The sequence below is a fragment of the Apostichopus japonicus genome, chromosome 2 (genome assembly GCF_037975245.1).
Source record: "Apostichopus japonicus isolate 1M-3 chromosome 2, ASM3797524v1, whole genome shotgun sequence".
NCBI classification, from domain to species: domain Eukaryota; kingdom Metazoa; phylum Echinodermata; class Holothuroidea; order Aspidochirotida; family Stichopodidae; genus Apostichopus; species Apostichopus japonicus.
The window spans coordinates 18,226,126-18,242,140 of record NC_092562.1 but is presented as its reverse complement, the minus strand read 5'-3'; positions in this window follow the sequence as shown (position 1 = coordinate 18,242,140).

The window sequence follows — 16,015 nt, the reverse complement described above, 5'->3', positions numbered from 1 at the left end:
GTATGGACTGAGATATTAGGTGGATTAACTAATACTTACAGCTCCCCGTGTAGGCACTTGCTGTAAAAGATCGGCAAAAGACGTCATCACCCGGGGTTCGAACCACGGATGCAAAAGAGAGTCTCGATCATCAGCTCGTACAGTGCGCACGTGTAGGCTCTTGCTGTAAAAGATCGGCAAAAGACGTCATCACCCGGGGTTTGAACCACGGATGCAAAAGAGAGTCTCGATCATCAGCTCGTACAGTGCGCCAAGCCATCGCGCCACTGTATGGACTGAGATATTAGGTGGATTAACTAATACTTACAGCTCCCCGTGTAGGCACTTGCTGTAAAAGATCGGCAAAAGACGTCATCACCCGGGGTTCGAACCACGGATGCAAAAGAGAGTCTCGATCATCAGCTCGTACAGTGCGCCAAGCCATCGCGCCACTGTATGGACTGAGATATTAGGTGGATTAACTAATACTTACAGCTCCCCGTGTAGGCACTTGCTGTAAAAGATCGGCAAAAGATGTCATCACCCGGGGTTCGAACCACGGATGCAAAAGAGAGTCTCGATCATCAGCTCGTACAGTGCGCCAAGCCATCGCGCCACTGTATGGACTGAGATATTAGGTGTATTAACTAATACTTACAGCTCCCCGTGTAGGCACTTGCTGTAAAAGACGTCATCACCCGGGGTTCGAACCACGGATGCAAAAGAGAGTCTCGATCATCAGCTCGTACAGTGCGCCAAGCCATCGCGCCAGTGTTTGGACTGAGATATTAGGTGGATTAACTAATACTTACAGCTCCCCGTGTAGGCACTTGCTGTAAAAGATCGGCAAAAGACGTCATCATCCGGGGTTCGAACCACGGATGCAAAAGAGAGTCTCGATCATGAGCTCGTACAGTGCGCCAAGCCATCGCGCCACTGTATGGACTGAGATATTAGGTGGATTAACTAATACTTACAGCTCCCCGTGTAGGCACTTGCTGTAAAAGATCGGCAAAAGACGTCATCACCCGGGGTTCGAACCACGGATGCAAAAGAGAGTCTCGATCATCAGCTCGTACAGTGCGCCAAGCCATCGCGCCACTGTATGGACTGAGATATTAGGTGGATTAACTAATACTTACAGCTCCCCGTGTAGGCACTTGCTGTAAAATATCGGCAAAAGAGGTCATCACCCGGGGTTCGAACCACGGATGCAAAAGAGAGTCTCGATCATCAGCTCGTACAGTGCGCCAAGCCATCGCGCCACTGTATGGACTGAGATATTAGGTGGATTAACTAATACTTACAGCTCCCCGTGTAGGCACTTGCTGTAAAAGATCGGCAAAAGACGTCATCACCCGGGGTTCGAACCACGGATGCAAAAGAGAGTCTCGATCATCAGCTCGTACAGTGCGTCAAGCCATCGCGCCACTGTATGGACTGAGATATTAGGTGTATTAACTAATACTTACAGCTCCCCGTGTAGGCACTTGCTGTAAAAGACGTCATCACCCGGGGTTCGAACCACGGATGCAAAAGAGAGTCTCGATCATCAGCTCGTACAGTGCGTCAAGCCATCGCGCCACTGTATGGACTGAGATATTAGGTGTATTAACTAATACTTACAGCTCCCCGTGTAGGCACTTGCTGTAAAAGATCGGCAAAAGACGTCATCACCCGGGGTTCGAACCACGGATGCAAAAGAGAGTCTCGATCATCAGCTCGTACAGTGCGCCAAGCCATCGCGCCACTGTATGGACTGAGATATTAGGTGTATTAACTAATACTTACAGCTCCCCGTGTAGGCACTTGCTGTAAAAGACGTCATCACCCGGGGTTCGAACCACGGATGCAAAAGAGAGTCTCGATCATCAGCTCGTACAGTGCGCCAAGCCATCGCGCCACTGTATGGACTGAGATATTAGGTGGATTAACTAATACTTACAGCTCCCCGTGTAGGCTCTTGCTGTAAAAGATCGGCAAAAGACGTCATCACCCGGGGTTCGAACCACGGATGCAAAAGAGAGTCTCGATCATCAGCTCGTACAGTGCGCCAAGCCATCGCGCCACTGTATGGACTGAGATATTAGGTGGATTAACTAATACTTACAGCTCCCCGTGTAGGCACTTGCTGTAAAAGATCGGCAAAAGACGTCATCACCCGGGGTTCGAACCACGGATGCAAAAGAGAGTCTCGATCATCAGCTCGTACAGTGCGCCAAGCCATCGCGCCACTGTATGGACTGAGATATTAGGTGGATTAACTAATACTTACATCTCCCCGTGTAGGCACTTGCTGTAAAACATCGGCAAGAGACGTCATCACCCGGGGTTCGAACCACGGATGCAAAAGAGAGTCTCGATCATCAGCTCGTACAGTGCGCCAAGCCATCGCGCCACTGTATGGACTGAGATATTAGGTGGATTAACTAATACTTACATCTCCCCGTGTAGGCACTTGCTGTAAAAGATCGGCAAAAGACGTCATCACCCGGGGTTCGAACCACGGATGCAAAAGAGAGTCTCGATCATCAGCTCGTACAGTGCGCCAAGCCATCGCGCCACTGTATGGACTGATATATTAGGTGTATTAACTAATACTTACAGCTCCCCGTGTAGGCACTTGCTGTAAAAGACGTCATCACCCGGGGTTCGAACCACGGATGCAAAAGAGAGTCTCGATCATCAGCTCGTACAGTGCGCCAAGCCATCGCGCCACTGTTTGGACTGAGATATTAGGTGGATTAACTAATACTTACAGCTCCCCGTGTAGGCACGTGCTGTAAAAGATCGGCAAAAGACGTCATCACCCGGGGTTCGAACCACGGATGCAAAAGAGAGTCTCGATCATCAGCTCGTACAGTGCGCCAAGCCATCGCGCCACTGTATGGACTGAGATATTAGGTGGATTAACTAATACTTACAGCTCCCCGTGTAGGCACTTGCTGTAAAATATCGGCAAAAGAGGTCATCACCCGGGGTTCGAACCACGGATGCAAAAGAGAGTCTCGATCATCAGCTCGTACAGTGCGCCAAGCCATCGCGCCACTGTATGGACTGAGATATTAGGTGGATTAACTAATACTTACAGCTCCCCGTGTAGGCACTTGCTGTAAAAGATCGGCAAAAGACGTCATCACCCGGGGTTCGAACCACGGATGCAAAAGAGAGTCTCGATCATCAGCTCGTACAGTGCGTCAAGCCATCGCGCCACTGTATGGACTGACATATTAGGTGGATTAACTAATACTTACAGCTCCCCGTGTAGGCACTTGCTGTAAAAGATCGGCAAAAGACGTCATCACCCGGGGTTCGAACCACGGATGCAAAAGATAGTCTCGATCATCAGCTCGTACAGTGCGCCAAGCCATCGCGCCACTGTATGGACTGAGATATTAGGTGGATTAACTAATACTTACAGCTCCCCGTGTAGGCACTTGCTGTAAAAGATCGGCAAAAGACGTCATCACCCGGGGTTCGAACCACGGATGCAAAAGAGAGTCTCGATCATCAGCTCGTACATTGCGCACGTGTAGGCTCTTGCTGTAAAAGATCGGCAAAAGACGTCATCACCCGGGGTTTGAACCACGGATGCAAAAGAGAGTCTCGATCATCAGCTCGTACAGTGCGCCAAGCCATCGCGCCACTGTATGGACTGAGATATTAGGTGGATTAACTAATACTTACAGCTCCCCGTGTAGGCACTTGCTGTAAAAGATCGGCAAAAGACGTCATCACCCGGGGTTCGAACCACGGATGCAAAAGAGAGTCTCGATCATCAGCTCGTACAGTGCGCCAAGCCATCGCGCCACTGTATGGACTGAGATATTAGGTGGATTAACTAATACTTACAGCTCCCCGTGTAGGCACTTGCTGTAAAAGATCGGCAAAAGATGTCATCACCCGGGGTTCGAACCACGGATGCAAAAGAGAGTCTCGATCATCAGCTCGTACAGTGCGCCAAGCCATCGCGCCACTGTATGGACTGAGATATTAGGTGTATTAACTAATACTTACAGCTCCCCGTGTAGGCACTTGCTGTAAAAGACGTCATCACCCGGGGTTCGAACCACGGATGCAAAAGAGAGTCTCGATCATCAGCTCGTACAGTGCGCCAAGCCATCGCGCCAGTGTTTGGACTGAGATATTAGGTGGATTAACTAATACTTACAGCTCCCCGTGTAGGCACTTGCTGTAAAAGATCGGCAAAAGACGTCATCATCCGGGGTTCGAACCACGGATGCAAAAGAGAGTCTCGATCATGAGCTCGTACAGTGCGCCAAGCCATCGCGCCACTGTATGGACTGAGATATTAGGTGGATTAACTAATACTTACAGCTCCCCGTGTAGGCACTTGCTGTAAAAGATCGGCAAAAGACGTCATCACCCGGGGTTCGAACCACGGATGCAAAAGAGAGTCTCGATCATCAGCTCGTACAGTGCGCCAAGCCATCGCGCCACTGTATGGACTGAGATATTAGGTGGATTAACTAATACTTACAGCTCCCCGTGTAGGCACTTGCTGTAAAATATCGGCAAAAGAGGTCATCACCCGGGGTTCGAACCACGGATGCAAAAGAGAGTCTCGATCATCAGCTCGTACAGTGCGCCAAGCCATCGCGCCACTGTATGGACTGAGATATTAGGTGGATTAACTAATACTTACAGCTCCCCGTGTAGGCACTTGCTGTAAAAGATCGGCAAAAGACGTCATCACCCGGGGTTCGAACCACGGATGCAAAAGAGAGTCTCGATCATCAGCTCGTACAGTGCGTCAAGCCATCGCGCCACTGTATGGACTGATATATTAGGTGTATTAACTAATACTTACAGCTCCCCGTGTAGGCACTTGCTGTAAAAGACGTCATCACCCGGGGTTCGAACGACGGATGCAAAAGAGAGTCTCGATCATCAGCTCGTACAGTGCGCCAAGCCATCGCGCCAGTGTTTGGACTGAGATATTAGGTGGATTAACTAATACTTACAGCTCCCCGTGTAGGCACTTGCTGTAAAAGATCGGCAAAAGACGTCATCATCCGGGTTCGAACCACGGATGCAAAAGAGAGTCTCGATCATGAGCTCGTACAGTGCGCCAAGCCATCGCGCCACTGTATGGACTGAGATATTAGGTGGATTAACTAATACTTACAGCTCCCCGTGTAGGCACGTGCTGTAAAAGATCGGCAAAAGACGTCATCACCCGGGGTTCGAACCACGGATGCAAAAGAGAGTCTCGATCATCAGCTCGTACAGTGCGCCAAGCCATCGCGCCACTGTATGGACTGAGATATTAGGTGGATCAACTAATACTTACAGCTCCCCGTGTAGGCACTTGCTGTAAAAGATCGGCAAAAGAGGTCATCACCCGGGGTTCGAACCACGGATGCAAAAGAGAGTCTCGATCATCAGCTCGTACAGTGCGCCAAGCCATCGCGCCACTGTATGGACTGAGATATTAGGTGGATTAACTAATACTTACAGCTCCCCGTGTAGGCACTTGCTGTAAAAGATCGGCAAAAGACGTCATCACCCGGGGTTCGAACCACGGATGCAAAAGAGAGTCTCGATCATCAGCTCGTACAGTGCGCCAAGCCATCGCGCCACTGTATGGACTGAGATATTAGGTGGATTAACTAATACTTACAGCTCCCCGTGTAGGCACTTGCTGTAAAAGATCGGCAAAAGACGTCATCACCCGGGTTCGAACCACGGATGCAAAAGAGAGTCTCGATCATCAGCTCGTACAGTGCGTCAAGCCATCGCGCCACTGTATGGACTGAGATATTAGGTGGATTAACTAATACTTACAGCTCCCCGTGTAGGCACTTGCTGTAAAAGATCGGCAAAAGACGTCATCACCCGGGGTTCGAACCACGGATGCAAAAGAGAGTCTCGATCATCAGCTCGTACAGTGCGCCAAGCCATCGCGCCACTGTATGGACTGAGATATTAGGTGGATTAACTAATACTTACAGCTCCCCGTGTAGGCACTTGCTGTAAAAGATCGGCAAAAGACGTCATCACCCGGGGTTCGAACCACGGATGCAAAAGAGAGTCTCGATCATCAGCTCGTACAGTGCGCACGTGTAGGCTCTTGCTGTAAAAGATCGGCAAAAGACGTCATCACCCGGGGTTTGAACCACGGATGCAAAAGAGAGTCTCGATCATCAGCTCGTACAGTGCGCCAAGCCATCGCGCCACTGTATGGACTGAGATATTAGGTGGATTAACTAATACTTACAGCTCCCCGTGTAGGCACTTGCTGTAAAAGATCGGCAAAAGACGTCATCACCCGGGGTTCGAACCACGGATGCAAAAGAGAGTCTCGATCATCAGCTCGTACAGTGCGCCAAGCCATCGCGCCACTGTATGGACTGAGATATTAGGTGGATTAACTAATACTTACAGCTCCCCGTGTAGGCACTTGCTGTAAAAGATCGGCAAAAGATGTCATCACCCGGGGTTCGAACCACGGATGCAAAAGAGAGTCTCGATCATCAGCTCGTACAGTGCGCCAAGCCATCGCGCCACTGTATGGACTGAGATATTAGGTGTATTAACTAATACTTACAGCTCCCCGTGTAGGCACTTGCTGTAAAAGACGTCATCACCCGGGGTTCGAACCACGGATGCAAAAGAGAGTCTCGATCATCAGCTCGTACAGTGCGCCAAGCCATCGCGCCAGTGTTTGGACTGAGATATTAGGTGGATTAACTAATACTTACAGCTCCCCGTGTAGGCACTTGCTGTAAAAGATCGGCAAAAGACGTCATCATCCGGGGTTCGAACCACGGATGCAAAAGAGAGTCTCGATCATGAGCTCGTACAGTGCGCCAAGCCATCGCGCCACTGTATGGACTGAGATATTAGGTGGATTAACTAATACTTACAGCTCCCCGTGTAGGCACTTGCTGTAAAAGATCGGCAAAAGACGTCATCACCCGGGGTTCGAACCACGGATGCAAAAGAGAGTCTCGATCATCAGCTCGTACAGTGCGCCAAGCCATCGCGCCACTGTATGGACTGAGATATTAGGTGGATTAACTAATACTTACAGCTCCCCGTGTAGGCACTTGCTGTAAAATATCGGCAAAAGAGGTCATCACCCGGGGTTCGAACCACGGATGCAAAAGAGAGTCTCGATCATCAGCTCGTACAGTGCGCCAAGCCATCGCGCCACTGTATGGACTGAGATATTAGGTGGATTAACTAATACTTACAGCTCCCCGTGTAGGCACTTGCTGTAAAAGATCGGCAAAAGACGTCATCACCCGGGGTTCGAACCACGGATGCAAAAGAGAGTCTCGATCATCAGCTCGTACAGTGCGTCAAGCCATCGCGCCACTGTATGGACTGAGATATTAGGTGGATTAACTAATACTTACAGCTCCCCGTGTAGGCACTTGCTGTAAAAGATCGGCAAAAGACGTCATCACCCGGGGTTCGAACCACGGATGCAAAAGAGAGTCTCGATCATCAGCTCGTACAGTGCGCCAAGCCATCGCGCCACTGTATGGACTGAGATTTTAGGTGGATTAACTAATACTTACAGCTCCCCGTGTAGGCACTTGCTGTAAAAGATCGGCAAAAGACGTCATCACCCGGGGTTCGAACCACGGATGCAAAAGAGAGTCTCGATCATCAGCTCGTACAGTGCGCCCGTGTAGGCTCTTGCTGTAAAAGATCGGCAAAAGACGTCATCACCCGGGGTTCGAACCACGGATGCAAAAGAGAGTCTCGATCATCAGCTCGTACAGTGCGCCAAGCCATCGCGCCACTGTATGGACTGAGATATTAGGTGGATTAACTAATACTTACAGCTCCCCGTGTAGGCACTTGCTGTAAAAGATCGGCAAAAGACGTCATCACCCGGGGTTCGAACCACGGATGCAAAAGAGAGTCTCGATCATCAGCTCGTACAGTGCGCCAAGCCATCGCGCCACTGTATGGACTGAGATATTAGGTGGATTAACTAATACTTACATCTCCCCGTGTAGGCACTTGCTGTAAAAGATCGGCAAAAGACGTCATCACCCGGGGTTCGAACCACGGATGCAAAAGAGAGTCTCGATCATCAGCTCGTACAGTGCGCCAAGCCATCGCGCCACTGTATGGACTGATATATTAGGTGTATTAACTAATACTTACAGCTCCCCGTGTAGGCACTTGCTGTAAAAGACGTCATCACCCGGGGTTCGAACCACGGATGCAAAAGAGAGTCTCGATCATCAGCTCGTACAGTGCGTCAAGCCATCGCGCCACTGTATGGACTGAGATATTAGGTGGATTAACTAATACTTACAGCTCCCCGTGTAGGCACTTGCTGTAAAAGATCGGCAAAAGACGTCATCACCCGGAGTTCGAACCACGGATGCAAAAGAGAGTCTCGATCATCAGCTCGTACAGTGCGCCAAGCCATCGCGCCACTGTATGGACTGAGATATTAGGTGGATTAACTAATACTTACAGCTCCCCGTGTAGGCACTTGCTGTAAAAGATCGGCAAAAGACGTCATCACCCGGGGTTCGAACCACGGATGCAAAAGAGAGTCTCGATCATCAGCTCGTACAGTGCGCCCGTGTAGGCTCTTGCTGTAAAAGATCGGCAAAAGACGTCATCACCCGGGGTTCGAACCACGGATGCAAAAGAGAGTCTCGATCATCAGCTCGTACAGTGCGCCAAGCCATCGCGCCACTGTATGGACTGAGATATTAGGTGGATTAACTAATACTTACAGCTCCCCGTGTAGGCACTTGCTGTAAAAGATCGGCAAAAGACGTCATCACCCGGGGTTCGAACCACGGATGCAAAAGAGAGTCTCGATCATCAGCTCGTACAGTGCGCCAAGCCATCGCGCCACTGTATGGACTGAGATATTAGGTGGATTAACTAATACTTACAGCTCCCCGTGTAGGCACTTGCTGTAAAAGATCGGCAAAAGACGTCATCACCCGGGGTTCGAACCACGGATGCAAAAGAGAGTCTCGATCATCAGCTCGTACAGTGCGCCAAGCCATCGCGCCACTGTATGGACTGAGATATTAGGTGGATTAACTAATACTTACAGCTCCCCGTGTAGGCACTTGCTGTAAAACATCGGCAAAAGACGTCATCACCCGGGGTTCGAACCACGGATGCAAAAGAGAGTCTCGATCATCAGCTCGTACAGTGCGCCAAGCCATCGCGCCACTGTATGGACTGAGATATTAGGTGGATTAACTAATACTTACAGCTCCCCGTGTAGGCACTTGCTGTAAAAGATCGGCAAAAGACGTCATCACCCGGGGTTCGAACCACGGATGCAAAAGAGAGTCTCGATCATCAGCTCGTACAGTGCGCCAAGCCATCGCGCCACTGTATGGACTGATATATTAGGTGTATTAACTAATACTTACAGCTCCCCGTGTAGGCACTTGCTGTAAAAGACGTCATCACCCGGGGTTCGAACCACGGATGCAAAAGAGAGTCTCGATCATCAGCTCGTACAGTGCGCCAAGCCATCGCGCCAGTGTTTGGACTGAGATATTAGGTGGATTAACTAATACTTACAGCTCCCCGTGTAGGCACTTGCTGTAAAAGATCGGCAAAAGACGTCATCATCCGGGGTTCGAACCACGGATGCAAAAGAGAGTCTCGATCATGAGCTCGTACAGTGCGCCAAGCCATCGCGCCACTGTATGGACTGAGATATTAGGTGGATTAACTAATACTTACAGCTCCCCGTGTAGGCACGTGCTGTAAAAGATCGGCAAAAGACGTCATCACCCGGGGTTCGAACCACGGATGCAAAAGAGAGTCTCGATCATCAGCTCGTACAGTGCGCCAAGCCATCGCGCCACTGTATGGACTGAGATATTAGGTGGATTAACTAATACTTACAGCTCCCCGTGTAGGCACTTGCTGTAAAATATCGGCAAAAGAGGTCATCACCCGGGGTTCGAACCACGGATGCAAAAGAGAGTCTCGATCATCAGCTCGTACAGTGCGCCAAGCCATCGCGCCACTGTATGGACTGAGATATTAGGTGGATTAACTAATACTTACAGCTCCCCGTGTAGGCACTTGCTGTAAAAGATCGGCAAAAGACGTCATCACCCGGGGTTCGAACCACGGATGCAAAAGAGAGTCTCGATCATCAGCTCGTACAGTGCGTCAAGCCATCGCGCCACTGTATGGACTGAGATATTAGGTGGATTAACTAATACTTACAGCTCCCCGTGTAGGCACTTGCTGTAAAAGATCGGCAAAAGACGTCATCACCCGGGGTTCGAACCACGGATGCAAAAGAGAGTCTCGATCATCAGCTCGTACAGTGCGCCAAGCCATCGCGCCACTGTATGGACTGAGATATTAGGTGGATTAACTAATACTTACAGCTCCCCGTGTAGGCACTTGCTGTAAAAGATCGGCAAAAGACGTCATCACCCGGGGTTCGAACCACGGATGCAAAAGAGAGTCTCGATCATCAGCTCGTACAGTGCGCCCGTGTAGGCTCTTGCTGTAAAAGATCGGCAAAAGACGTCATCACCCGGGGTTCGAACCACGGATGCAAAATAGAGTCTCGATCATCAGCTCGTACAGTGCGCCAAGCCATCGCGCCACTGTATGGACTGAGATATTAGGTGGATTAACTAATACTTACAGCTCCCCGTGTAGGCACTTGCTGTAAAAGACGTCATCACCCGGGGTTCGAACCACGGATGCAAAAGAGAGTCTCGATCATCAGCTCGTACAGTGCGCCAAGCCATCGCGCCACTGTATGGACTGAGATATTAGGTGGATTAACTAAAACTTACAGCTCCCCGTGTAGGCACTTGCTGTAAAAGACGTCATCACCCGGGGTTCGAACCACGGATGCAAAAGAGAGTCTCGATCATCAGCTCGTACAGTGCGTCAAGCCATCGCGCCACTGTATGGACTGAGATATTAGGTGGATTAACTAATACTTACAGCTCCCCGTGTAGGCACTTGCTGTAAAAGATCGGCAAAAGACGTCATCACCCGGGGTTCGAACCACGGATGCAAAAGAGAGTCTCGATCATCAGCTCGTACAGTGCGCCAAGCCATCGCGCCACTGTATGGACTGAGATATTAGGTGGATTAACTAATACTTACAGCTCCCCGTGTAGGCACTTGCTGTAAAAGATCGGCAAAAGACGTCATCACCCGGGGTTCGAACCACGGATGCAAAAGAGAGTCTCGATCATCAGCTCGTACAGTGCGCCCGTGTAGGCTCTTGCTGTAAAAGATCGGCAAAAGACGTCATCACCCGGGGTTCGAACCACGGATGCAAAAGAGAGTCTCGATCATCAGCTCGTACAGTGCGCCAAGCCATCGCGAAACTGTATGGACTGAGATATTAGGTGGATTAACTAATACTTACAGCTCCCCGTGTAGGCACTTGCTGTAAAAGATCGGCAAAAGACGTCATCACCCGGGGTTCGAACCACGGATGCAAAAGAGAGTCTCGATCATCAGCTCGTACAGTGCGCCAAGCCATCGCGCCACTGTATGGACTGAGATATTAGGTGGATTAACTAATACTTACAGCTCCCCGTGTAGGCACTTGCTGTAAAAGATCGGCAAAAGACGTCATCACCCGGGGTTCGAACCACGGATGCAAAAGAGAGTCTCGATCATCAGCTCGTACAGTGCGCCAAGCCATCGCGCCACTGTATGGACTGAGATATTAGGTGGATTAACTAATACTTACATCTCCCCGTGTAGGCACTTGCTGTAAAAGATCGGCAAAAGACGTCATCACCCGGGGTTCGAACCACGGATGCAAAAGAGAGTCTCGATCATCAGCTCGTACAGTGCGCCAAGCCATCGCGCCACTGTATGGACTGATATATTAGGTGTATTAACTAATACTTACAGCTCCCCGTGTAGGCACTTGCTGTAAAAGACGTCATCACCCGGGGTTCGAACCACGGATGCAAAAGAGAGTCTCGATCATCAGCTCGTACAGTGCGCCAAGCCATCGCGCCACTGTATGGACTGAGATATTAGGTGGATTAACTAAAACTTACAGCTCCCCGTGTAGGCACTTGCTGTAAAAGACGTCATCACCCGGGGTTCGAACCACGGATGCAAAAGAGAGTCTCGATCATCAGCTCGTACAGTGCGTCAAGCCATCGCGCCACTGTATGGACTGAGATATTAGGTGGATTAACTAATACTTACAGCTCCCCGTGTAGGCACTTGCTGTAAAAGATCGGCAAAAGACGTCATCACCCGGGGTTCGAACCACGGATGCAAAAGAGAGTCTCGATCATCAGCTCGTACAGTGCGCCAAGCCATCGCGCCACTGTATGGACTGAGATATTAGGTGGATTAACTAATACTTACAGCTCCCCGTGTAGGCACTTGCTGTAAAAGATCGGCAAAAGACGTCATCACCCGGGGTTCGAACCACGGATGCAAAAGAGAGTCTCGATCATCAGCTCGTACAGTGCGCCCGTGTAGGCTCTTGCTGTAAAAGATCGGCAAAAGACGTCATCACCCGGGGTTCGAACCACGGATGCAAAAGAGAGTCTCGATCATCAGCTCGTACAGTGCGCCAAGCCATCGCGAAACTGTATGGACTGAGATATTAGGTGGATTAACTAATACTTACAGCTCCCCGTGTAGGCACTTGCTGTAAAAGATCGGCAAAAGACGTCATCACCCGGGGTTCGAACCACGGATGCAAAAGAGAGTCTCGATCATCAGCTCGTACAGTGCGCCAAGCCATCGCGCCACTGTATGGACTGAGATATTAGGTGGATTAACTAATACTTACAGCTCCCCGTGTAGGCACTTGCTGTAAAAGATCGGCAAAAGACGTCATCACCCGGGGTTCGAACCACGGATGCAAAAGAGAGTCTCGATCATCAGCTCGTACAGTGCGCCAAGCCATCGCGCCACTGTATGGACTGAGATATTAGGTGGATTAACTAATACTTACATCTCCCCGTGTAGGCACTTGCTGTAAAACATCGGCAAAAGACGTCATCACCCGGGGTTCGAACCACGGATGCAAAAGAGAGTCTCGATCATCAGCTCGTACAGTGCGCCAAGCCATCGCGCCACTGTATGGACTGATATATTAGGTGTATTAACTAATACTTACAGCTCCCCGTGTAGGCACTTGCTGTAAAAGACGTCATCACCCGGGGTTCGAAACACGGATGCAAAAGAGAGTCTCGATCATCAGCTCGTACAGTGCGCCACGCCATCGCGCCAGTGTTTGGACTGAGATATTAGGTGGATTAACTAATACTTACAGCTCCCCGTGTAGGCACTTGCTGTAAAAGATCGGCAAAAGACGTCATCATCCGGGGTTCGAACCACGGATGCAAAAGAGAGTCTCGATCATCAGCTCGTACAGTGCGCCAAGCCATCGCGCCACTGTATGGACTGAGATATTAGGTGGATTAACTAATACTTACAGCTCCCCGTGTAGGCACTTGCTGTAAAAGATCGGCAAAAGACGTCATCACCCGGGGTTCGAACCACGGATGCAAAAGAGAGTCTCGATCATCAGCTCGTACAGTGCGCCAAGCCATCGCGCCACTGTATGGACTGAGATATTAGGTGGATTAACTAATACTTACAGCTCCCCGTGTAGGCACTTGCTGTAAAAGATCGGCAAAAGACGTCATCACCCGGGGTTCGAACCACGGATGCAAAAGAGAGTCTCGATCATCAGCTCGTACAGTGCGTCAAGCCATCGCGCCACTGTATGGACTGAGATATTAGGTGGATTAACTAATACTTACAGCTCCCCGTGTAGGCACTTGCTGTAAAAGATCGGCAAAAGACGTCATCACCCGGGGTTCGAACCACGGATGCAAAAGAGAGTCTCGATCATCAGCTCGTACAGTGCGCCAAGCCATCGCGCCACTGTATGGACTGAGATATTAGGTGGATTAACTAATACTTACAGCTCCCCGTGTAGGCACTTGCTGTAAAAGATCGGCAAAAGACGTCATCACCCGGGGTTCGAACCACGGATGCAAAAGAGAGTCTCGATCATCAGCTCGTACAGTGCGCCCGTGTAGGCACTTGCTGTAAAAGATCGGCAAAAGACGTCATCACCCGGGGTTCGAACCACGGATGCAAAAGAGCGTCTCGATCATCAGCTCGTACAGTGCGCCAAGCCATCGCGCCACTGTATGGACTGAGATATTAGGTGGATTAACTAATACTTACAGCTCCCCGTGTAGGCACTTGCTGTAAAAGATCGGGAAAAGACGTCATCACCCGGGGTTCGAACCACGGATGCAAAAGAGAGTCTCGATCATCAGCTCGTACAGTGCGCCAAGCCATCGCGCCACTGTATGGACTGATATATTAGGTGGATTAACTAATACTTACATCTCCCCGTGTAGGCACTTGCTGTAAAAGATCGGCAAAAGACGTCATCACCCGGGGTTCGAACCACGGATGCAAAAGAGAGTCTCGATCATCAGCTCGTACAGTGCGCCAAGCCATCGCGCCACTGTATGGACTGATATATTAGGTGTATTAACTAATACTTACAGCTCCCCGTGTAGGCACTTGCTGTAAAAGACGTCATCACCCGGGGTTCGAACCACGGATGCAAAAGAGAGTCTCGATCATCAGCTCGTACAGTGCGCCAAGCCATCGCGCCACTGTATGGACTGAGATATTAGGTGGATTAACTAAAACTTACAGCTCCCCGTGTAGGCACTTGCTGTAAAAGACGTCATCACCCGGGGTTCGAACCACGGATGCAAAAGAGAGTCTCGATCATCAGCTCGTACAGTGCGCCAAGCCATCGCGCCACTGTATGGACTGAGATATTAGGTGGATTAACTAATACTTACAGCTCCCCGTGTAGGCACTTGCAGTAAAAGATCGGCAAAAGACGTCATCACCCGGGGTTCGAACCACGGATGCAAAAGAGAGTCTCGATCATCAGCTCGTACAGTGCGCAAGCCATCGCGCCACTGTATGGACTGAGATATTAGGTGGATTAACTAATACTTACAGCTCCCCGTGTAGGCACTTGCTGTAAAAGATCGGCAAAAGACGTCATCACCCGGGGTTCGAACCACGGATGCAAAAGAGAGTCTCGATCATCAGCTCGTACAGTGCGCCAAGCCATCGCGCCACTGTATGGACTGAGATATTAGGTGGATTAACTAATACTTACAGCTCTCCGTGTAGGCACTTGCTGTAAAAGATCGGCAAAAGACGTCATCACCCGGGGTTCGAACCACGGATGCAAAAGAGAGTCTCGATCATCAGCTCGTACAGTGCGCCAAGCCATCGCGCCACTGTATGGACTGAGATATAAGGTGGATTAACTAATACTTACAGCTCCCCGTGTAGGCACTTGCTGTAAAAGATCGGCAAAAGACGTCATCACCCGGGGTTCGAACCACGGATGCAAAAGAGAGTCTCGATCATCAGCTCGTACAGTGCGCCAAGCCATCGCGCCACTGTATGGACTGAGATATTTGGTGGATTAACTAATACTTACAGCTCCCCGTGTAGGCACTTGCTGTAAAAGATCGGCAAAAGACGTCATCACCCGGGGTTCGAACCACGGATGCAAAAGAGAGTCGCGATCATCAGCTCGTACAGTGCGCCAAGCCATCGCGCCACTGTATGGACTGAGATATTAGGTGGATTAACTAATACTTACAGCTCCCCGTGTAGGCACTTGCTGTAAAAGATCGGCAAAAGACGTCATCATCCGGGGTTCGAACCACGGATGCAAAAGAGAGTCTCGATCATCAGCTCGTACAGTGCGCCAAGCCATCGCGAAACTGTATGGACTGAGATATTAGGTGGATTAACTAATACTTACAGCTCCCCGTGTAGGCACTTGCTGTAAAAGATCGGCAAAAGACGTCATCACCCGGGGTTCGAACCACGGATGCAAAAGAGAGTCTCGATCATCAGCTCGTACAGTGCGCCAAGCCATCGCGCCACTGTATGGACTGAGATATTAGGTGGATTAACTAATACTTACAGCTCCCCGTGTAGGCACTTGCTGTAAAAGATCGGCAAAAGACGTCAT